Raw genomic sequence first — 25,062 nt, forward strand, 5'->3', positions numbered from 1 at the left:
GCTTTTCAACATAATACCTGGTACAAAGACAAAACATGGATGATACTTCCAATCTGGAGAAACTAAAAAGCTGTTAATCTAATTACTCTTTCCAAAACAAATCACATGGGAGGGAGTATAACAACATAAATCCCTCAGTCTGGCTCAGGAGTACAGGCATAATTCCAAATGATTGCTTTGCCTTGTGCAGACTGCCCTCTTTCTCATCCTTTAAAAGGTTTTGAAAATAAACTTCAATCTACACTGAAGAATCATGGGCCAGATACACTTGGCCAGAGTTTATCTATGACTTATTCATAGATTCATAGAATGGTTTGGGTTGGAATGGACTTTAAAGATCATCTAGTTCCAACACTCTGCCAAGGGCAAGGACACCTCCCACCAGCCCAGGTTGCTCAAGGCCTCATCCAAGCTGGCCCTGAACACCTCCAGGGAGGGGGCATCCATGACCTCCAGGGGCAACCTGTTCTAGTGTCTCACCAACCTCACTGTAAAGAATTACAGATCTCAAAGCTGGAGACAAAGAGTTTGACAACACAACTGTGTGGACTCAGCTGTATTAAAATGTACAGATTGTACAGTTTGGTGATTTTTCAAACTCTGAGACAGAAATACTGTTTGGTGCTCAGGAGTTAACAGTTCAGCAGATACCAAGCACTGAATTTTTCATATAGAAGTTGTATTTGGAAATTCTTTGCTAGAATTGTTGTAGTCAAGCTCCAAAGGAGAAAAATAAAATAAAAGGTAATACAATCAGCAAACAGACATTCATTTCCCAATCAGTTTCCATGTTAAGAAACAGAACCAGTAAAATTCTTGGATCCATATTTCAATATTTCTATTGTCTTAACTCTCTGAAACACTTCTCAATTTTAGACTTCATTTTTCAGAGCCTGAAAACAAACATATCTCAATTGTAGGCTGGACAAAGCATTTCTTTAACAAAGCCTTAACTTTTGCACTTCCTTTTAGCATAATATATCAGGATATATTTCTTGAAATGCTGAAATGTTGAAAAAAAGGATCTCTTTGTGCAAAAAAAAGCTAGGGAAAATTGTAAAGAACTATTAACACTCATGATAATAAATAGTCTCTCGGTGCACTGGTAAATGTGGCAGGGAAAATGCACAGCTGGAAGGCAGACAGACAGACACGTTCAGGGCAGGTTACACCACTCCTCAAGGGCTGCTCGCTTCATGGCCATCGGTGGGACGGGACCACCAGCAGATCCTACTGAGTTGGAGCCTTTTGCCTGCATCACATTCAGCTGTGTCAGCAGGAACTAGAATTTGCAGAAAAGTAAGAAATATTACGCTCCTGATTTCAAAAGTTTTGGAGAGACATCAACAACTTGGGAGAAATGGGAGTGCTAAAAATCAGCAAAAGACAGGATACATCATTTATGCCAAAGAAGAAGTGACAGATTTGGATAAGGGATGAGTTTCAGTTTATAGTGGGGTTTGGATAAACCCAAATGACTGTGTTTTTACTTTCATTTCTTTTTCTTTCTACTGGAAACTTAGTTCTAAATGACATAAAGAGAAAATTAACTCTGTGTGTACAAAACTTAGGTTGTGAGACAGCTGAAATTAACCTCCTGAAATACAACAGAGCTTCTTATCATAAGGAAAAAAAAAGATATTTGTCATCCTTCTTTAATTGTTATTCCTTATAATTCACTCATTGTTACAATTTATTTTTTATATATATATAAAAAATATAAACTTAACTGTTCAGTTGTGTTAACATTGAAGTCCTTGGGGACATGAACAGAAGCTGATTGTCCCACAGAGGAAAAAAATACATGCTGTTCAGAAACCACAACACACATTCCTTCATTTTTATCTTAGGTAAAAATCTTGTGTATGTCCATCAAGACTAAAATAAGAAAACTCTAGGGGAAAAAAAAGGGTTTGTACCCTCAGTATTGGATCCTGATTTTACTGACACCAGCATGGTCCCACCAGCTTCAGCAAACTGTGATGAATGGAAAAGAGAGCAGATTTGTTTCAGAAGTGACCTGAAACACTAAGAAAAGTGTGTTTGCTTTCAGGTGCAGAGTGTCATTCCTAATGGCATATACTGGGGACCAAAACGTGGCATGTCACTTTAGAAACATACCCTGGTGCATCTTGGGAACATACACGGAGGTAGCTCCAGCTTACTTGTCCCTGCAGAAGGCTCCAGGAAAGGGCTTTCTTCCCTCTGCTTAAGCCTGAAGGGAGCTGGTCAGAAGGCAAAGGCTTCATTACCCTCTTTCTCTCTAGCCCTGCTGCCACACTAAATTGGACTCAAGAGGCCCAGACGCTTTTCACACATGGCAGAGGAATCCATTTCTTATTTTGCAAAGGCAATCCAGCCAAGAGTGGGATTAGTGATGGCATGCCCCCTCCAGCCACAGGCATGTTAACTTTAGTACAATTAGCTATTTGAACATATCCAACTATGACTTCTGCCTTCAATACACACATGGACTTCTTGACTGCCAATACTGTGATTGTATTCAGAAGTGGAGGCTGCTCCTCACACCATTTGCAACACAGAGAAACAGTGCATTCAGCCTGGAGACAAGAAGGCTCCAAGATAGACCTTCTTGTGGCCTTTCAGTACATAAAAAGCACTTAAAGGAAGAATAGGGTTAATCTTTTTAGCAGGGCCTGTTATTACAGGACAAGGGGTCATGGTTTTAATCTAAACTAGTGGAGATTAAGACTAGAGGGAGTAAGTTTTTTCCACTGAGGGTAGTGAAACACTGGTCTAGGTTGCACAGAGAGGTGGTAGAAGCCCCAACCACAGAAACACTCAAGGTCATGCTGGATGAACTCTGAGCAGCCTGATCTAGTGGAAGATGTCCCTGCTCAGTGCAGGAGTGGTTGGAGTAGATGACCTTTAAAGGCCTTTTTCAAGCCCAAACATTCTCTGATTCTAAAACAGGGGAGGAAAATAACAGATTCTAAAAATTAATTTCAGACTGTTTACTATTCCAAAGTGTATTTCCTTCATCACAATCATGCACAGGCTCCATGGTTTCACCTAGAGAGTAGATTTAAGAGTGTTTGAGTGTTTTATTTATGATGCTTGTATTACTTTTCACTGCAATTTTCTTTTTTTTTTTTTTTTAAATACAACCCTAGTGTTGCATTTTCTGAAGTCAGCTGGGTTTTGGGTAGCTCTAACATCTTTTTAGCCATACATAGTACCCCAAACTGCTGTAACACTTTCTACTTCACCAGTTTTGCTTGGGAAAATTTGTATACACCATTTTTTATTCAGCTCACAGCAGATGAAATACCAAAGCACAAATAATTTTTCACATAACCTTTGCTAGCATGCTGAACATGTGAATGAAAAATATTAATGTGCATTTATCTCCAGAACTAGTGACACTACAGTTACTAAAGATACTCTATTGCAGCCTTTCAACATTTATTTTTTAATAAACACCCTCATCATCAAGTGAAAAACTTAAAACTAATGAGCTCTGGGAACAAGCCTTGATTGCAATTAACTTGTGCAGCACAGGAAGGTCCAGTGCCACAGAATTTTTTTCAGCTAGAAATCTTTTCTCTTAACTTCTTGATTTTCCATCAGAAAACTTAGCATCACCCCAGAGCCTAGGTGGAACCAGGGTCATGAGAATTTACTCTTCTGCACCATGGTTCCAAATAGGACTCTGTCAACATCATCTACATTGTAAATTGGGGCAGCTGAGAGTGGAAAGTTAAGAAAATATTTAATGCAAAATATCTATCCCTTGAAAAATCTGCAAGTTTGGTGTTCATTCCTGAAAGGGAAAGAAAATAGATTAAAAAAATAAAACCATCATGATTTCCCAAATAAAAGAAATCTCACCTTTAGTCAGCTCTAAGTGCCTCGAGTTATGAGAACTTACTGAGATACATGCAAGAAAAGAATGTTGAATTGCAGATGGCTTTTGTTAAAGTTTCACATGTGATAAAAAAATAGAGTTGGCTCCAACTAATCATCAGAAAAACACAGTCACTGAATCCAGCACAAACATCTGCCCCTTGGGCCACAGGTGTAAAACAGATTCACACATTTGAATGTACACACAGATGAGTTTGTAAGCATGAAGTAATCATTTCAGGTTGAGAGGAAAACCTTGTATTTCTCTATGTGCAGTCACAGAACCACAGAACGGTAGGTGTTGGAAGGCACCTCTGGGGATCATCTAGTTCACACAAAATCACAAAGAAGGATCCAGGTTGGAAAAGACTCTCAGGATCACCAAGTCCAACCATTGGCCCTACTCTACAAGGTTCACCCCTAAACCATATCCCCAAGCACCACATCCAAACAACCTTTAAACACATCCAGGCTTGGTGACTCAACCACCTCCCTGGGTAGCACATTCCAATGCCTGACCACTCTTTCTGCGAAAATTTTTTTCCTAATATCCAACCAAAACCTACCCAGTTGTAGCTTGAGGCCATTCCCTCTTTTTCTATCACTAATTACCTGTGAGAAGAGACCAGCACCAACCTCTCCACAATGTCATTTCAAGTAGTTGTAGACAGTGAAAAAATCTCCCCTCAGCCTCCTCTTTTCCAAACTAAACAATCCCAGCTCCTTCAGTCACTCTTCATAAGATTTATTCTTCAGGCCCTTCACCTGCTTCGCTGCCCTCCTCTGCACTTGCTCCAGTACCTCAACTTCTCTGTTGTACTGAAGTGCCCAAAACTGAACACAATACTTGAAGTGTGACCTCACCAGAGCTATCTAGTCCAATCCCATTGCTAAAGCAGGTTCACCTTGAGGAGACTGCACAGGATCCCATCCAGGTGGGTTTGGAATCTCTCCAGAGAAGGAGACTCAGCAGTACAGCACACTGAGGAACACGGGCCAGCCCAGCTTCCTGAATTCATCAGTACTACTGCACATTAATTTACACCTAACACAGCAGGACACCTACTGATGACCACGGAAGATGAAGAAAGGGTTCATATACAAAGTCTAAAGTCAGCTGAGATTTTCAGTGATGACTACAGGATCAAACCTGCAAAGCAAAAAGCAATTTAGCCCCATCCAAAAAAAGCACTTAAGCATGTGCATATCATGGAGCACATGAACAGGCTCTCAATGTTTTGTAAAAGATTCATAACCCAATTGGCTGCTTCACTGACAGGAGATTGATACTTGGTGTGACCCAGTCTTAAAGCACACAGCTTGCAAGTCAATGGAAGTCAAATCCTTCCAGATACCTCCATACCATCCACTGTTGCTGCTCCACAAAGGCTGATTTTTGTATCTCCTTAGAATTTCAATATGTACTTATGTCCAAGTGTTTAGTGAAGGCATAATCTCAGTGTTTCAAACTCTTCAGAGAGACAGTGTCCTCCAGTTTCAGGTTCTGTAGGAATGATGCTAAATTATAGAATAACACAGTAGTTTGGGCTGGAGGGACCATTAAAGATGATCTAGTCTAATCATCATGCTGTGAGCAGGAACATGAATTCAACTAGATAGGTTGCTAAGAGCTTCATCCAACCTGCTCTGGAATGTTTCCCAGCCTGGGGCTTTCTGGACAACCCAGGCTAGTGTTTCGTCACCCTCATTGACATGTCTGTTAGTGCCACTTTTATCTACTATTAAATAACCTTTAGTGGACACAAAATATCTGCAGCATTTTTACATGCATGGTGCACCTGTGCTTAGAGGTTGGCCTCTTGAGTGCTGAAGTGGAGTAAGACAAACCTATGAGTAAGGGATAGAGGAAAGCAAACACTTGGAAGCACTATACTAAGAATAAAACTTGATAAAGTTGTGCCTTGTACACTGTATGTTGTGCAACTTTTATTGTGCAATGGCAAGCCACTGAGCCACCAGGTAAAGTAACTTCACAAGAGCTCCTCTTCACTAAGTCTTAAACACACTTTTCAAATAAACCTTAAAACAAAACAAAACAAAACAAAACAGCTTACATCATCCTGAAGCTACCAGGAATTATCTTAGTGGTTAAAAATCTGCCATTACTCTCTACCCAAAATCAAAACAAAACTTATTTCCTCCTTTCTTGAAAGCCCTGCCAGCTTCCAGCAGCACACTAAGCACTGTTAGCAGGACATCTATATTTAGCTTAATAGAAAAAGCATTTTTATTTTTCCCCCCCAAAACAGTATCTTATATTTCAGCATTATTTTTTACCCAGAGGATTTCAGCTTACTGAAACAGCAGGCAGACAGCACCACTGCACAGTAACAAACTCACTTTGGTTCCTTTGCCTGATTTCCAGCAGCAAGACAAAAATTACGAGCAATGAACTAATGTCATGGTTTGATCTGTACCTGCCCAGGTCCAAGCCTTAAAAAGCCCAGGTCCAAGCCTTGAAATCTGTATCCATAAACAACAGTACAAGATTTCAGGCTATTATTCATATGTATGTGTGAAGTTCTGTGTTCAAGCAGCCACAGTGAAATCCAGAGCAGAGAAATACCAGATTTCAGAATTTCCAGAAGAATTTCCCAAATGTTTGAGCAGTGTTGTCCTGAACAGGTCAATTATGACCATATGGAGCCAAATGTTGCAATCTACAGCTGTGCCAAACAGGAAAAATAATAATGACTAAACTTACAAAAAACACCTCATGATTCCTTAATTTCAACCAACTTTTTGTATTCCTTTGTATTTCGAGTGATCTTATTTCTTACATCGCCAAACTGCAAGAATTCCCAACAGTTTATCATTGTATACCTCAACATCTTACATTACTTTCCAAAGCAAAATAAGACAAATTGTTGCAGGCTCTTTATCTGCACCAAAAAAAAAAAGCAGGTTCCTGATGTAGTTGAGGATGTCCCTCCTTACTGCAGAGGGGGTTGGACTGAATGAACTTAGAGGTACCTTCCAACCCAAGCCATTCTATGATTAGAATCATAGAATTCTCAGGGTTGGAAGGGACCTCAAGGATCATCTAGTTCCCCACGCCTGCCATGGGCAGGGACACCTCACACTAGATCAGGTTGCTCAGAGCCAAATCCAGCACGGCTTTAACAACCTCCAGGGATTGGGCTTCTACCACCTCCCTGGGCAACCTGTGCCAGTGTCTCACCTCACGCACTTCTAGTTTTGCTCTCTTCCCCCTAGTCCTATTACTACCTGACACCCTAAAAAGTCCCTCACCAGCTTTCTTGTGGGCCTCCTTCAGATACTGGAAGGCCACAATAAGGTCTTCATGGAGCCTTCTGTTTTCCAGAGTGAATAACCCCAACTCTCTCAATCTGTCTTCATAGGAGAGGAGCTCCAGCCTCTGATCATCCTCATGGTCCTTCTCTGGACACATTCCAGCACATCCACATTCTTCTTGTAATAAGGGCTCCAGAACTGGATGCAATACTCCAGGTGGGGTCTCACCAGAGTAGAGTAGAGTGGCAGAATCACCTCCCTCGACCTGCTGGCTACACTTCTCTTGATGCAGTCCATCACGTGACTGGCTTTCTGGGCTGCAAGTGCACACTGGTGGCTCATGTTGAGCTTCTATCCATCAGCACCCCCAACAATATTCCTTCATATAATGTATTTCCTTATATTCCTTTTTATGTTCCTCATTATTCTTCAAATACTACTGAGCTCTAAGAGAGGAAAAAAGTTTGCTTAGAGATAGACACATTGCAGGGATGCCAACCAGACTTGGGTAAACACAGTCCAAATGGTTATGTGTAATTGAAAAAAAAAAATCTGAATTAGAAATGAAAACATAAAAGTGATGCATGGGATAACAAATGCCTACTTACTCCAGCTTCTTGCAGGATTTCCTGTTTTTCCTAGAAGTTTTCATGCCCAGAATATTACTAGAACTGAGCTGTATCCTCTGCATCAATAGACAATGGCATCGTTCAAGCTAGTCTTAATCTCCAGCTTGCAAGTTTACACAGGCAATTTACCCATTCTGTTAACAAAATATTTTGTCAGACGACTCAGAACTTAACCATTCCCCTTTTTTTTTTTCCCCCACCAGATGATACTCATTAGCTTGCAAAGCAAACAACAGCTACTTGATGTCTGTTTCTTGACAGGTGGCTGTACCAAACTAAATACAGGAAGTAAATATAGATTCATAGAATAGTTTAGGCTGGAAGGGACCTTAAAGATTGTCTAATTCCAACCACCCTGCCATGGACAGAGACATCTTCCACTACACCAGGTTACTCAAGGCCTCATCCAACCTAGCCTTGAACAGCTTCAGGGGGACAGCTTCCACTATCTTCCAGGGCAACCTGTTCCAGTGTCCCCACACTCTGACTTGGAAGAATTTCTTCCTCATACCAAGCCTAAATCTGCCCTCCTCAAGCTTCAATCCATTCCATTTCATCCTATCACTACAAGCCTTTGTGAACAGTCCCTTCCTGGCTTTCTTGTAGGCCCCCTTGTGGTACTCGCAGACTGCTATAAGATCTCACCAGAGCCTTCTTTACTCCAGGTTCAACAACCCCATCTCCCTCAGCCTGTCCCCATAGGGAAAAGGTGCTTCAGCTCTCTGATCATCTTTGTGGCCTTCCTCGGCCTGCTCTAGCAGTTCCATGTTCCTCTTATGCTGGGGGCACCATCACTGGATACAGTACTGCAGGTGGGGACTGATGAGAGCAGAGCAGAGTGGCAGAATCACCTCACTCATCTTGCTGGTCACACTGCTTTTGATCAAGCCCTGCACACAGCTGCCTTCTGAGCTGCAAGCAACCATCACTGGAGGTGTTCAGGAGGAGACTTGATAGGGTGCTTGGTTGCATGGTTTAGTTGGTTGGGTGGTGTTGGATGATAGGCTGGACACGATGATCTTGAAGGTCTCTTCCAACCTGGTCTATTCTATCCTATTCTATCCTATTCTATTCTATTCTATTCTATTCTATTCTATTCTATCGCTGGCTCATGCTGAGATTTTCATCAACTCCTATCCCTGAGTCCTTCTCTTCAAGATCACTCTCAAGCCACTCCTCACCCAGCAATTTTAAGCCAGAGTTATTCTTTCACAAGAGGGTTTGAGGCTTTTAATATAGAGTTTCAGTTACTTCCTTTGAGGAAGCAAACTCTCTGTATTTGCTACTAATGATATTTATTTTGAATTAAAATTCATTCAGCCATTATTGTGTGGAGCTTAGCTGCCTACTGGGGTTAAACCACGACAGTAGACTATAAATATATCTGAAATTTGGACATCAAGTAACCCTCAATTTCTACAGGAGAAGACATCACAACATTTTTCAACGTGGACCTCACTGAAGTGCTGAGATCCTACCAACATCATTTGTGTTTTCTTGCAAATGGAATGCAAAATGTATTCATTGGAACAATCTGCAAGTCAAGCAGAGAATGACTAGATGTATGTTGTACTTCTTACATCAATTCCATGTGTGCATACACACCACTTCTCCCCTCTTAATCTCTCTGTATTAAAAACACAGATGTAAATATAGAATCATTAAGGTTGGAAAAGACCTCTAAGATCATCAAGTCCAATAGTAACCCAACTACCATGACCACTAAACTATATACTGAAGCACTGCATCTACAGCTTCTTGAACACATTCAGGGATGGTGACTCCACCAGTTCCCTGGGCAGCCTGTTCCAACACCTCACCACTCTTTCAGTAAAGAAATTTTTTCTAATATCCAACCTAAACCTCCCCTGGCACAACTTAAGTCCAGTTCCTCTCATGCTATCACTGGTTACTTGGAAGAAGGGACTAACACCAGCCTTGCTACAACCTCCTTTTGGGTAGTTGTACAGAGCAACACGATCTCCTCTTAGCCTTCTCTTCTCCAGACTGAACCACCCCAATTTATTATATATTTTCTATCATGTTCTAGGTAGATCAGATGAAGGAATTTTGCACAACTAATCCATTACTTTTAACCCAAATATGCTTGCTATGAAGTTTCATTGGTCAGCCTACAGGTGAAGACCATAAATGAACCACGACATTTCCATATGAAGATACCCATTATATTTTTTGGACAAAAGCTGCAGAGAGGAGCAAAAAGTTCTCACCCAATTAAATGCATCCTCTGCTTTGCACAGTGAAAAATGGTGGCCAACATTCTAGCAAGCTGAGTCCTCACTAATAAAGTACCTTTCAGGTAAGTGTATAGATGAGAAATGAAGGAACAGCAATGCCTTTCCTTCCTAGGATGGTGCTGCCACAGACCAGACATTTGGTGGCAAGAGGCCAAATACTTGCATGCTAAAAGACAGAATCCAGATCTGATATAGACACTTTGAAAGCTTAAACTGCTTCTGTGAGCAAAACAAGTGTTTGATATTCTGAATAGAGGTAAAGAAAGGTGAGGAGTTGCATATTAGCACACAAGTCAGGGAGGAAGAAATTTATTACCTTTTAATTACTCTCTTAAGCTAAAGGTTATGAACAGAGATCCAGATTTAGTAAGTGCAAGATTAGAAGGAGGGAAAAAAATCTCTCTGAATTTTCAGAATGATTTTTAAGCAGAAAATAATTTTCTGATGACACAAAAATTTGTGAAAACAAAACCCAAAAGTGTGAGATGCCAAGGAAAAAAACAGAAACAAACAAAACCCAACAGTAGAATTGGACATGAATGTCCATTGGACATTCCATTGGAATGTCCATCAACCTACAGTCCACTGTTAAAATGTTAGAAATGTAAAGAAAAGCAGCTAAGAATGTCTGCATCTACACTGCTACAAACCAAAAGTCCATTCTCACCAGCAACCAGTGGCAGCCATAAGTAGATGTCTAGGGAAGCGTACAAGAAGATGAATGCTCCCTCCAAGGCTCTAACATTTTTCAGATGGCTTGAACCAGATCTGTTTGGTAAATTCCTCCTCCATGAATTTTCCCAGCTATATGAATTTTCAGCAGACACAACATCCTGCAGCAGGAATTGCCACAGGTCATCTGCTCAATATATGAACAACATCCTTCTGCTTGTTCTCAGCTCTCACATCATGAGAAAAACAAGAACTGGTTACTCTCAATCATTTCCCCATCCCTTATGATTTTGTACCTCACAAGGACAGAGTCTTTCACTTGCATCTTTTCCCAGATAGAATCCTACCTCTCTCTCTGTTCCCTAGACACTGCTGTATATACCTTTGTTACCCCCAACAACTATCTCTTGAAGTAGAGAACAGAAGGCTCTGGGGAGACCTGAAAGTGGACCTAAAAGAAAGATGGAAGCATTCCTTTTACCAGGGCCTGTTGCAATAGAACAAGGGGTGATGATTTTAAAGTAAAAGAAGGGAGATTTAAACTAGATAGAGGGAAAAACATCTTACATCAAGAGTGGTAAACATTGGCCCAGGTTGCCCAAAGAGGTGGCAGATGCCTCATCCCTGGCAATGTTCAGGTCAGGTTGGACAGAGCTCTGAGCAGCTTGATCTAGTGGCAGATGCCCCTGCTGACTACAGGGTAATTGGACTAGATGACCTTTAAAAAAACTCAGACCCAAACCATTCTTTGATTCTGTGATTCTTTTCCAGTTCAGCTACATCCCTTTAGGGTTGGGTATCACTACCACTACAGAACACAGGCCTCTTATGGCATTAACACAGCAGCACAATGTTGTTCTGGTTCATTCTGCTCCACTCCTTTATGTCACGTTTCTTTTTTTCCAACCTCTGCAGAGGCTCTGAACTAATGTTTCCATGAATGTATGCACCACAAGCCCTGGATTGCATTCCTAAAGGACTATGTCAGCTCAGTAACCACTGTTTTCTGTGTGTATTTTTTTTAACTTTTCTAAACTTTAGCTTCATAACACAACAACACAAGTGGGATAAAGGGAAACCACTGCATTCACTGACCGAATGGATCATCTTTGTTTCTGCAGAGATGTAGATGAGTAACACCAAATTGGGTAGGAGTGTTGGTCTGCTCAAATGTAGGAAGGCTCTGCACACAGATCTAGAAAGGTTGGATTGATGGGCCAAGGCCAATGGGATGATGTTCAACAAGGCCAAGTGCTGCACTTGGGTCACAACAACGCCACGCAATGTTACACGCTTGAGGGAGAGTGGCTGGAAAGCTGCCCAGTAGAGAAAGACCTGGGGGTACTGGTTGACAGCCACCTGAATATGGGCCAGTGTGTTTGCAGGTGCCCAAGAAGGCCAACAGCATCCTGGCCTGTATCAGGATTAGTGTGGCCAGCAGGAGTAGGGCAGTGATTGTCCCCCTGCACAAGACACTAGTGAGGCTGCACCTCAAATCCTGTGTTCAGTTTTGGACCACTCACTATAAGAAGTATATTGAGGTACTGGAGCAGGTTCAGAGAAGGGCAACAGAGCTGGTGAAGAATCTGGAAAACAAGTGTTCTGAGAAGTGGCTGAGAGTACTGGGGTTGTTTAGTCTGGAGGAGGCTGAGGGGAGACCCCACTGCTCTCTAGAATTCCATGAAAAGAGGTTGCAGCAAGGTGGTGCTCAGTCTCTTCTCCCAACTGGCATCAAATTTCACCAAAGGAGGGCTACATTGGATAATAGGGAAAACTTCTTTACTGAAAGAGAGGTCAAGTATTGGAACAGGCTGCCCAAGGAAGTAGTGGAGATGTTAAAAAAAAGTGTAGATATGGCACTCCAAGATATGGTTCAGTGGCCATGGTGGTGGGGGGTTGATGGTTGGACCTGATGATCTTAGAGGTCTCTTCCAACCTTAATGATTCCATAACTCTGTGAATGTATAGGGATTACTAGATGTATGATCTTTCAAATATGACACTTCTTTGGAAATTACACCTATCTCCACTTCAGGAAATCTCTTTCAAAAATCTCTTGTCACGTTATACACTTTCAGAACTGTTAAGCTTTACTTGTTTGTTTCTGAACAAATTCATTCTCCCTAACCTCAGCTTCTCTATTCTAGTGCCTGGAAGCTGTACCAAGGATGACTGCCTAACACTCCATCAAGTTGTCACAGACCAACTCATTTCATCCATGCATCAAAAACTACCTGAAGGAAACCATGCACAGTCTTCAAAGATAAATTCTCAAGTTCTTCTGTGTGGTCCTGTGAGATTTTATCAAGGTCTTTCACAATAGTTTTGTTTCTCCATTAAGAATAACCAATTACCAAGCATTCACTGCAGGGCATTGGCTGAGTAATGCTCATGTCCAGCTAGACCTAATATCTCTGGCATTTTTCCCTCTGGGACAGACATAAAAGGATCAGTAGTTTCATTCTTTCACGTACAGCAAAAATTATGGGGATCCTGCAGCCAAATGTGGTAAAACTGCTTCAAGACTGAAGCTGCATTTCGCATTGATGCTCTGCACACATGTAATCCAATTGTTGTCCAAGTAGAGTTTCAGGATCCAAGAGGAGTTCTCTGTGAGACATTGCTGTGATTCAGCAGGGATTTCTCACACATTTATCTTTCTGGTAGGAGGATTTGGAATCCTGGACAACAGTAGGGCCAGTGGGACAACTACCTCAAACAACTCTCTCAAGAAGCACTAGGGACTGCAACAGAGGACTGAACTATTTACACTTCTTCTTGTTAGAAAATCTTGCCACTTGAGCACTTCCAAATACTTTTGCCTGTGGTAGGAGGTCTAGGTATAGAACAAGAAAACCTATACAGAGAGCAACAATATGGAAATCATGGAACCACAGAATCATTTTAGTTGGAAGAAACCTTTAATATCATCAATGCCAGTCATTAACCCAGCACTGCCAATTCACCACTAAACCTTGTCCTTCAGCACCACACCTACACATCTGTTAAATCCCTCAGGGATGGTGACTCCACCATGTTCCTGGGCAGCGTATTCCAGGGCTTGACCACCCTTTTGGGGAAGAAATTATTTCTACTGTCCAAACTAAACCTCTGGTGCAACCTGAGGCAACTTCCTCTCATCCTATTGCTTGTTACTAGAGAGAGCAGATTCACACACACACCACCTCACTACAACCTCCTTTCAGGTAGTTGTAGAGAGCAAGAAAGTCTCCCCTGAGCTTTCCTCTTCTAACCAACCACAGTTCCCTCAGCCGTTCCTCACACCACCTGTGCTCTAGATGCTTCACCACCTTCACTGCCCTTCATTGGACATGCTCCAGCACATAAATGTAATTCTTTCAGTGAGGGACCCACAATTCAACAGCATATTCAAGGAGGTATGTAAGATGATGTAATGGAATATACTTACTCTCATGTTTTGCAGGGTATGGTGCAACCAAACTGCTTGCTCTTTTCATGGCCCGGGTTTTAAAATTATTACATACCAACAAAGGAAATGTTGAGAGGTATAAAGCTTGGAGATTATGAAGTACCTAAAGCACAAAGGTACTCCTGTGCTCTTCACATCTATTAAAAGTAGTGACCCAGTTCTTTACCACGGTGTGTGAGCTATAAGTCTTGATCTGGAGAAAGACCAGAAAATGAATCTCTACCATTCTCAGAGATTATGCAGGGAAAGGAGACAAGTAACACCTCTAAAGACTAGTTAAGCATGTTTAATCACCTAAAAGGTTACACAACAGTTAAAGAGACACTGACACTGTAAAATAACAGCTAAAAGAGTGCTCAAGAGAGCCCTGGGATCCTGCACTTCGTGTTTTTTGATGAATGCTGAAGGGCTCTGCAGGTTTCAAGCACAGCCTTTAAAAGTCCCTGAGAGCTTGGGTGCCCAGAATACATATTTCTCCTATCTCTGCAATTATAAAATCATAAGAAATCAGGGAAAAAAAACCTAATCATTAACTGTCAAAGATGAAGATTCAAATGTGGAAGACAAGAAGAAAACTCCAGTTTGGCAATGTGACCTCTGGGGTGTGTTCTTTAAGGAACTGACATCATTGCAGCAGTGTAATGCCTGGTCTGCAGTTAGCATAATCTCATTATCATAAATATTGTTATGACCATCCTGGAAAAACTTCATGAAAAATTGACTGAGTTTATTATTATTATTGTTATTATTGTTATTATTATTATTATTATTATTATATAATGAGTATATCTCTGATGTGGAAGAAACTGAAACATACATCTCCACTTGCATATAGGTTGGTCTTTACTTGCAGATAACCTAAAAAAATGTTGCTGTGAAACAAAACCCAAAGTTTTTAAGTTATTGTGAAGACAAGAATGGACATAGCTAAGTATATACATAAGTGTTGTCTACATGAAGTACATAACCCATAGTGGTCACATAAACACATCACAGAATCACAGAATAGCTTGGGTTTAAAGAGACCTCTAAAAGTCATCTAGTCTAACACACCTGCAGTCAGCAGGAACATCTGCAACTAGAGCAGGTTGCTCAGAGCCCCATCCAACCTGACCTGGAGTGGTTCCAGGGATGGGGCATCTACCACCTCTCTATACAACCTGGGGCAGTGTTTTACCACCCTCAGTGTGAAAAAATTCTTCTCTCTTGTCTAGGTCTCTTCCCGTTTAGTTTAAATCCATCACCCCTTGTCCTGTCATTTTGCTATGCAGACAATCTTTTCTGAGCTCACATCACAGTTAATCATTTCAGATGTACACTGAGAGGTAACAGTGTGCAGAATCCATTTTGTCATCTAGATTCAGTCTTATAAAACATTTGCTTCACCAATTCCAGCATGGAGTGTGCTGGGCAGTTGGGAAGGAAAGGATCATGAAGGCTGGAAAAGACCTCTAAGATCATCAAGTACAATCATCAACCCACAACCACCTCCCTGGGCAGTCTGTTCCAATGCCTGACCACTCTTTCAGTAAAGGAATTTTTTCTAATATCCAACCTAAAGCTCCCCTGGCACAACTTGAGGTCATTTCCTCTTGCCCTTCTGCAAGTTACTTGGGAGAAGAGCCCAGCCCCCACCTTGCCACAAAATCCTTTCAGGTAGTTGTAGAGAGCAAGAAGGTCTCCCCCTCAGCCTCCTTTTCTCCAGGCTAAACAAACCCAGTTCCATCAGCTGCTCCTCATAAGCCTCATTCTCCAGATCCCTTGCCAGCTTCATTGCCCTTCTAAGACTTATCTTCATACAGCATTATCTCTATACCAAACCCAGAACAAACTGCAAGTATCACCTGCCTACATTCCATGCTCATACACTTAACATGTAAGCATTTTAGTTAACAAAATACTTAACTATGAAGTGCAATAATGAAGGGGAAATCACATACCTGATATTTAACACTGGACTCCAGAGTTAAAACAAAAGCCAGCCATACATCTTACACACATACACTCCTGGTATAAAAACCATCTGTATTCAGTACAGAGTCAGTAGCCTAAGCTATTTTCCAGTCAGACAAAGTCAGACCTTTTCTTAGTCTACAACATACTAAAAATATTTCATATGAAGCAGTGTTTGCAAGGATCACCGAAGTGGAAGCTTGATTCTATTTTTGATTGCCAGCCTTTAATAATTCAGGCTGAAATTCAAGTTGCTAAAGGAACTTTAACAATACTTGGCCAGAAGCATGAAATGCCACTGTTCAGCTCAGGATATCAAAAAATACAATTATTTAGCTTGAACTTCCCAAAGCTTAGGCATTTTCTTTGTATTTTTTTCAACATAGTGAAGAATTTCCACTTCAGTGAATACCAACATTTCCTCACCAAAAAACCCAAACCAAACCAAAAATCACACACACACACATACACAATAACCCAAAACAAAACAAAACAAAAAACCCAACCAATACACTGATTTTATAGCAGTACACAGTCCTCCTTTAAAAGTGCATCCAAATTAATAACAGTTCAGGAAGAATTTTGCATAGAAAGTTATGAAATCACAGAAAGAGGAGGAACATTGGGAAAAGAACAGCAAAAACACAGCATTTGCAAGCATCTTCTGAACTGCCAGTGACACTTTAAAGCAGCACTAAATTAGTTGGTTTTATACCAGCATGGGGTTTGTGTAATAGATGACAGCAAGGGCTGCTATGAAGGTTTCAGGGCTGTTTGCTGGGGATAACCTCTGGAGCACACCCAGGGCTTTTTGCCACATGTAAGTGATGCAGCCTTGCAAACTCTTGCTCACATAACAATGTTTGTGTTGATACACCGCCACGGCAACATTTGATCTCTACATAATAGACAGCTCTCACCAAAATGTATGTCTGAGCACACTTTTGCATGCACAGTTACATGAGAATCATAGAATCATAGACTGCTTTTGGTTGGAAGGGACCTTAAAGGTTATCTGGTTCAACCTCCCTGCAGGCAGCAGAGCCATCTTCAACTAGATCAGGTTGCTCAGAGCTCCCCAAAACCCAATCTGAAATTATTCATAGACTGCTTTGGATTGGAAGGCACACTTAAAGGTCATCTAGTCCAACACCTCTGCAGTCAGCAAGGATATCTTCAGCTAGATCCAGCATAGAGGAATTATTTTTATGCTTTTTTAATGAAGGGGAAACACCAGCGAGATTAATCCTCCAGAGGAAGATGAATGCATTGTAAGCAATGGTTTTGCGTTTCTCTTCTGTCTGTCTGTTTAAATTAAAACCTCTTTCAGGCCAGGTCTGTCTTGATGTGAGCAGTGCCTGTGACTCTGAGGTCTCCATCACTGGAGCACAGAATGTTTCTGTTGTGAGAGACTTAGTCTAACTCTCCTGCAGTAAGCAGGGACATCTGCAACTAGATCAGGTTGCTCAAAGCCCTGTCCAACCTGACTTGGAATGCTTCCAGGCATGGGGGCTTCAATCACTTCTCTGGGCAACCTATTCCAGTTGGGATACTAAAAGCTAAATAAAACTCCAACATCACTCCACTGTGAAACACTGTACTGGGCACTCTGCAAGGGACAACACAACCCCAGTCTGCCGCCCACATTGCTCAGCACTGAGGGAGATGGATCAGACCAGCTTGGTCCACCTCAACATCCCATGAGGGGCATGCACACCCTCCCCTGAAAGCTGGGCTCTGTTCCAGAAATGCAATATGGGTATTTCATCCCGTGACCATCTGCTGACATCCAGCACAAACACTGGGAGCAAGGCAACCTTGCACAACAGTATTTGAACAGCTCTCTAGGTTTCTGCTCTCCTCAGAGGCAGGGAGAAGCAGCATTCTCCTTTATTATTCTACCACATTTCCTTGTGTATGTCAACTGTTCCTTAGTTACAGAGAACTGTACTCCTTCTAGACAAGTGCAATGAATCTTCAGAAACGGAGGCAAAGTTATTTATTTTTTATTAAAGCATTCTAAAGAAAGCCCCAGAAGGCATTAAGGTTTTTATTTAGAGCCTTGTCTGCTCAGTTGCAAACACATTTCTATGTAGCCACTTCATGGCAGCATATCCTAGCCATCTTGTAATGAAATTATTGCAAATGTATCAGCAAGACATGATCCCACATATTTAAGTCATTACGGTGAACATTGGCATGGGTCAAAGCCCATTAGTTATTTTAATAATAGCTGAGTCAATCTCCATTAGGTATGATTAACATTTGGGCTAGCTTTGCTCTGTCTTGCAGCTTAAGGAGCCTCCTCTCAAGTTCAAAATGAAACTCATGTTTTCGAGGTTTACATAGAATCACAGAATGTTAGAGGTCGGAAGGGACCTCAAGTGATCATTCAGTCCAACCCCTCTGCCAAAAGCAGGATCACCTGTAGGGTAGTCCACACAGGAATGCATCCAGGTGGGTTTTGGAAGTCTCCAGAGAAGGAGATTCCACAACCTCTCTGGGCAGCCTGTTCCAGTGCTCCATCACCCTCACTGTAAAAGCTGTTTCCCCTCATGTTGAGGTGAAACCTTCTATGTTCAAGTTTGTATCCATCATACCTCATCTTATTACTGTGCACCACTGAGAAGAGCTTGGCCCCATCCACTTGACACCCACCCCTCAGATATTTATAGACATTGATGAAATCTTCTCTCAGTCTTCTCTTCTCAAGACTAAATAGCCCCCAGGATCTCAGTCTCTCTTCATAGGGGAGATGCTCAAGTCCCCTAATCATCCTCATGGCACTCTGCTGACTCTCTCCAGCAGGTCCCTGACCCTCTTGAACTGGGGAGTCCAAAATTTGACACAGTACTCCAGGTGTGGTCTCACCAGGGCAGAGTAGAGAGGAGAAGAACCTCCCTAGACCTGCTGGACACACCCTTCTTGATGCATCCCAGGACACCATTGGCTCTCTTGGCCCAATGGAGTACTTGCTGTCCACCAGGACTTCAAGGTCTTTCTCCATGGAGCTGCCTTCCAGCAGGACAGACCCTAACCTGTACTGGTGCATGCTGCTATTCCTCCCCAGATGCAGGACCCTGCATTTGTCCCTACTGAACTTCATGAGGTCTGCCTGCACCCAGCTCTCCAGCCTGTCCAGATTCTCATTGGATGCAAGCACAGCCTGACAAGGTGTCGGCCACCCCCCAGTTTTGTGTCATCAGCAAACTTGCTGACATAATTGTTACAATTCTGGCTTAACCTTCACGCTTCTATTATCTTTTGTTCACAAAAAAATGAAGAGAACTCTAGAGTAAGGCAGAAATCAGTTCAGCCAACCTTTGCTTCTCAGACTGAAATAATACCCAAGTACTAACATGCAAAGAATAGCAGATTAAGGAATATGGTAAAAAGTTCCCATTTGCAATATTTTGAAGATGACATTTTTTAGACACACAAAGATCTCTACAGAGACTTTTCCAGAGAATACTGACAAGAGTTAGACATGCTGTAAGATCTATGACTCTATGTCACAGTGCTGACAGCACCTTGTCTGGCTGTCCTGTGCAGAACACTGCAAGTTCTATGAGACCTGTAAGTATCATAGTAATGCAGAATCCTTTTGGTTGGAAGAGATCATCAAGTCCAACTGCTAAGCCAGCACTGCCAAGTCACCACTAAACCATGTCCCTCAGCACCACATCTACATGGCTTTTAAATTCCTTCAGGAATGGAAACTCTATCACTTCCGTGGCAGCCTGTTTCAGTGCTGGACAAAATCCTTGGTGCACAATTTGAGGCTGTTACTATCTCTCTGGGTAACATATTGTCGTGTTTCACCACCTTCAGCATAAAAAAGGTCTTCCTTCTCTCTAGTCTGTATCTCCCCCTTTTAGTTTAAAACCATCATGCCTTGTCCTGTCGCAACAGTCCCTGATAAAAAGACTGTTCCTAGCTTTCTTATAGTCCTTGTCTCCCTCAAGACTGTAAAGGTGCAATAAGGTCTCCCCAAAACCTCTACTCCAGTAATCAGGAAAGGTCCCAGATGATCACCTCTGAAGCATTTCGATTCTGCACTGTTCAAAGTTTAAAAACTTTGGATATATTTATAGATACCCTGAACATTCTTACTGTTGCATCGGAATCAGTACAGTAACTGATGTGTGACCGTAACTGTAAGACTTAATGAATTCAAAAGGGATCCCAAGCCTGCCAGCCTATGGAAGCATAGAAGAAAAGACTTAGCAAAGAATCTGGCTAGTGCAAATGTACTTCTAGACATGTAAGAGAAAATATGAAGCAACTTAACACGGTGCTGTCAAAGGTTTGCCATGTTAACAGTTTAAAGTAAGTCAGTAGCGAACGTGCAGTGAAAAGATCCAAGGCATGCAGCAGTTCACTGCAGAAGTGTATTTTGGGCTCAAGGATTGCAAAGAAAAGAAATAAAAAATTCCATGCACACGTGTACTTATCTCCTGCAAGCCCCAAATTCCAACAAAACGAATGGAGAAGGAAGAAGGAATAACCAAATGGCAGGTAAGGACTCTTAAGTCATTTGATGATAGGTGAATAAAGCACTCAAAACAAGTTCTGAATAAAAACACAGTATTTAGAGACAAAATAAAGAAGGTAAAAACAGACCTGTGCCATGCCAAAGAAAAGTCATGGTGAATTAAAAAGGTCCTTTTTATACCCAGAAATTACAGGCTACTGAATACAGGAGATGTGAAACATTATGGAACTCAAAACATGCTTAAAAGGCCTAAAAAGGGGAACACCTACTGCCTGCCATCCAAAATTACTCTGAAAAGATGACAGACAACAAAGAGAAGCTCCAAGTCATCATCCAGTGCTGCTTGCTTAACCATTAAAAAGGCTGAGACATAAAACTACCTTGCTTTCTACGATTCAAGTGCTTTTTCTCTTACTGAAATCTATGATTTCTTGAGAGAGGAAACCTCCACACTCCAAAATCCAACCCCTGCCAATGAAACATGAGGCACAGGGTTAGGAGATCAGCCAGCCAATCGACACTGAAACACCTGAATACGTTAATTTGAGATTTAATGAACGTGGCTCTTCCAAGCACAGAGTTGTGAGCTACAGGTGAAGGATGAACACTCGAGCAGGTGAGAATCAACACTGCTCCACTGAAGTCATCTCAGCTACATGTGGCACTTGGTGCCGTGGTCTAGTCATGAGGTCTGTGGTGACAGGTTGGACTTGATGATCTTTGAGGTCTCTTCCAACCTCGGTGATACTGCGATACTGTGTGATACCATTCAAAGAGGCTGAGGCTCAGTGCTCTGTTTAACATAAACAAGTATCGGGCAAACATTCCCCATTTTCTGATGAAATTTCACATGCCAGTTGGATTGCATTTCTCACCTCCAATTCAGGAGTATAAATGAAACAACTCTGGACAACTTTCTGTTGGTAGCATGAAGGCAACATATGGCAGAAGGAAGCCTTCTGTAAACAGCCAACGTGGATGTGAAAATATTACTGCTTTTCTACTGACAAAACTGATTTATCTGTAGCTAACAGATGGACTACTCAGGAAAGAGAGATGAATTCTGTAATGAAGATGGAATGCCCTATTTTATGTCTGTCTCATTGCCACTCCTTTGCTCTGAATTCAATTGGATTAAAAAAAAAAAAGGAAACTTTTATTACAAAATAATATTTCAAATGAGGTATTTGTTTTATTTGTGGAGGAGTGTTTCAGTCAGCCTGCATTGAACTTCAAGGCATTCAAAAAATGAGAAACTAACTAGGAAAACAGTTTTAAAATCAAATAGTTTGCAAAGGGTTACAGCTAGGCTGGCTGCTACACAACTGACAGACACTTACTATGAACCACTCTTCCTTCCCAAAGGGAAGAGAAAGGGAATAAAAGAGACTGATGGGTTGGGAAAGAAAACTAAACCAGCTTTAATGAAAATAGTAATAAAATGAAATAGATATAAACCAATATGAAACCCAACCCTTGATAGCAATGACATCATCATTGTCACCACTGCTGCTGGCGGGGCAGGCACTGGGGAAGTCCCAGACTGGACTTAGTAGCAGATGGGAACCAGATCCAGGAGCTGTATTCTGGAACTGGATTCAGGAACACATAGATTGGGATCAAAGGCAGAACAGAGTCCTCGTTGGACATCACCCATTGAAAAAGAGACTTGGCCCTGGTAATCCCTTGGCTTGATCCTAAAGATGATGTATATGGGATGAAATCCCTTGTTGGTCACTTTAGGGTCACCTGCCTTGTTTGCTTGTCTCTGCAGGTGCCACCTCTGACTTCCTGCACCCCAATAGGGGCCACAAGATGTGGCAATGCTCTTGGTCTGCAGAGAAGCAAGTCAAAGCCAGAGCCTTTCTGCAGCCCAGCCCTTGGCAGTAACTCTACCCATCAGTGCTCTCACTGCTAGAAGCAGCCCTTGGCTGTGCAAACTTGCCCTGAACTTCAGAAAGTGCCCTCACTGAGCAGAGACTGAACTCAGAAATCAAATCACTGAACAGAATTAGTTCTGTTCTAGCTCAAACCAGGATGCAGATTTGCAGCTTCAATGACCTCCTTCCTTTCACAGTATGAACACTGTGCCATTGAACCTTAAAAGAAGTTCGTATTCCCACTGACCAGAAGAATAGACAAGCACTTGTTCCTATCATAAACATCTTGGGAACCAGGAATGGTTCTCATTACCTCTCAGCAAAACATCACTTGAGGGTCAGGTTTGGAATTGCATAGATCCAGTCTTGCCAAAATAACCAAGGTGTCCAGGAGCACAAATGATCCAGCTTCTACCAGAAGATCTACTAATAAAATACAAAGTCTAGAATTATCCAGTCTGAGAGCTGGCAGTTCCTCTCAATTAGCCTCTCCTTTTGAGGATGTCAAACATGACACCTCTGAAAATCTGCCCTGGGTGACTAGCTGCATGTGAGGAGAACACCAAAGGGGGTACACATTTTTGAAGTAGTGTTGTCCCCAGATATTTAGCAACTTTTCATTAGATGTACCTTTATCCTTGGCCGCCTGCGTGTGTTTACAAGCTTCCCTTTCACATTTCCTGTAATGGTCATCACATTAAAATAACTACCAGGTTCATTCTCATCCATCACCTCCCATCTGAGCCAAAACAGTTTTAACCATTTCCCTAACTGGAGACAAACTCAGTACTGCTGAGAGTCACCTAGGTATGGCACACACATTGGAGCAGGTCACTGACACAGTGATCGTCCTACTGCTTCCTACTCCAGTCTCCAATTTGTAAGGATGCATGCTGGAGCTTTGAATATATTTGCTCTATTTTTCCCTAGAGAGGAAGAAAAATACAGTCAGAGGGGGAGGTGATGAGCCTAAACCTCTGCAAAGTTTTGACAAAGACTATTGTGGAGTTAGCTGAAGTATTGTTTGCAAAAGGGCTGAAGTAACTCTCTGTTCAGCACCAGACTAGAACTGATTTCAGACAGTTTGGTGTCCACCCTCCATAAACACTTTTATGTATTTCTTAAAGCACCAACTGCTTCACAAGAGTTACTGGGAGGATTTTCCTCTGATAAAACTCTTCAGATACTTCTGTAATTTCCTGTCTTACTAGAACACACAAGTATCATAAAGCTCTTACAAGTAGATTAATTGGTCAAGCCTAGTTAATTTGTAATAATAATGGGTTTGGTTTCTGGACAAGAGACTCATTTTCATTTTTGTCATCTGTTGGACATCATTTGTTTGAGTTGGCTACAACGTGCCAGAAGTGACTCATACTCTGAGAGCCAAAGTCTCCACAGAGTTGAGTATCCTCATTCTCTCTCCATTTCCGAAAAAGATTTATTGCCTTATGACTGTGTTTCTCACTGCCCTGCTCAATGTGTTTATTTTTTTATTGGTAGTAATATCTTGGGTAACAGATATATAGACTGTTAAGAAAAGATACAGTGAGGGTGGTGAAACACTGGCCCATGTTGCCCAGAGAGGCAGTAGAAGCCCCATCCCTGGAAACATGCCATGTCAGGTTGGAGAGGGCTCTGAGCAGCCTGATACAGTTGCGTATGTCCCTACTCACTGCAGGAGAGTTGGACTAGATGACCTTGAAAAGTGCCTTCCAATTGAAACATTCTATGATTCTGTAAGGCAGACCTCAGTATCAAAGTCACTGCTCACATCAAGACAGGCCTGGCCTGAAAGAATTTTTCATTTAAACAGGCAAAGGAAGGACAGAAGAGAGACACAAAAATGTTCCTCACAACATGGTTATAAACTATTACAGCCATTGTTACAGGAATAATGAATCTGCTGGATTAACCTTCCTGGAGTTCCCCCTTCATTAAAAAATAATAAAAATAATTCCTCTCTACTGCATTGCCAACACTCATTTCATCATTGCCATCACACCTCCTTTGGCCCCTCTCAAACTACAATGCAGAGCAAGGCGCTCACCACAAGAAGCAAGGCGCTCGCTGTGCTTTTACAGGAAGTGCAAGGGGAGACGATGTGCTAAGGTAAAGCTGTGTGTCATCACAAAATAATGTCTCAAGGAGCAGGGAAAGAATTAGATGTGGCTTAATACTCCTCTGTGGGGCTTGGTTGTGCTCTCCAGTACCTGACAAGGGCACACTGCCTGCAGTTGTCCAGCAGTTTGGCATTGGTACTGCTGAGTGCCATTAGAGGAATGTAATAGCACAGCTCTGCCCTAGACAGTAAATAACTGATTTCATACACTGAATGTAACATCAGGAACAAAATTAGAATTACTGAGTCTCTCTGTATATTCCCCAACATGAAATAACAGACAGTATTATCTTTAAGGTAACATTTTACAGGAAGAATATTAAGTTTAGTTAAATATTTATTTTGAGGGACAGGTTGTAGTTGGGTTGTTGGGGGTTTTTTTATTATTTGTTTGGGGGTTTTAAGTGTATTAACTTGGAGAAGATAGATAACGTCCAAAACACATTCCTGGTTCACACA

The 25,062-nt window shown here is 41.7% G+C and overlaps 1 protein-coding gene across 2 annotated transcripts in view; it reads right to left on the reverse strand.

Moving 5' to 3' along the window:
• PIEZO2 (piezo type mechanosensitive ion channel component 2) overlaps window positions 1–25,062 on the reverse strand; it is a 338,300-nt gene that overhangs the window by 225,428 nt on the left and 87,810 nt on the right. The gene's annotated exons all lie outside the window — the stretch shown is intronic.

Source organism: Dryobates pubescens, chromosome 9 (assembly GCF_014839835.1).
Source record: "Dryobates pubescens isolate bDryPub1 chromosome 9, bDryPub1.pri, whole genome shotgun sequence".
NCBI classification, from domain to species: Eukaryota; Metazoa; Chordata; class Aves; order Piciformes; family Picidae; genus Dryobates; species Dryobates pubescens.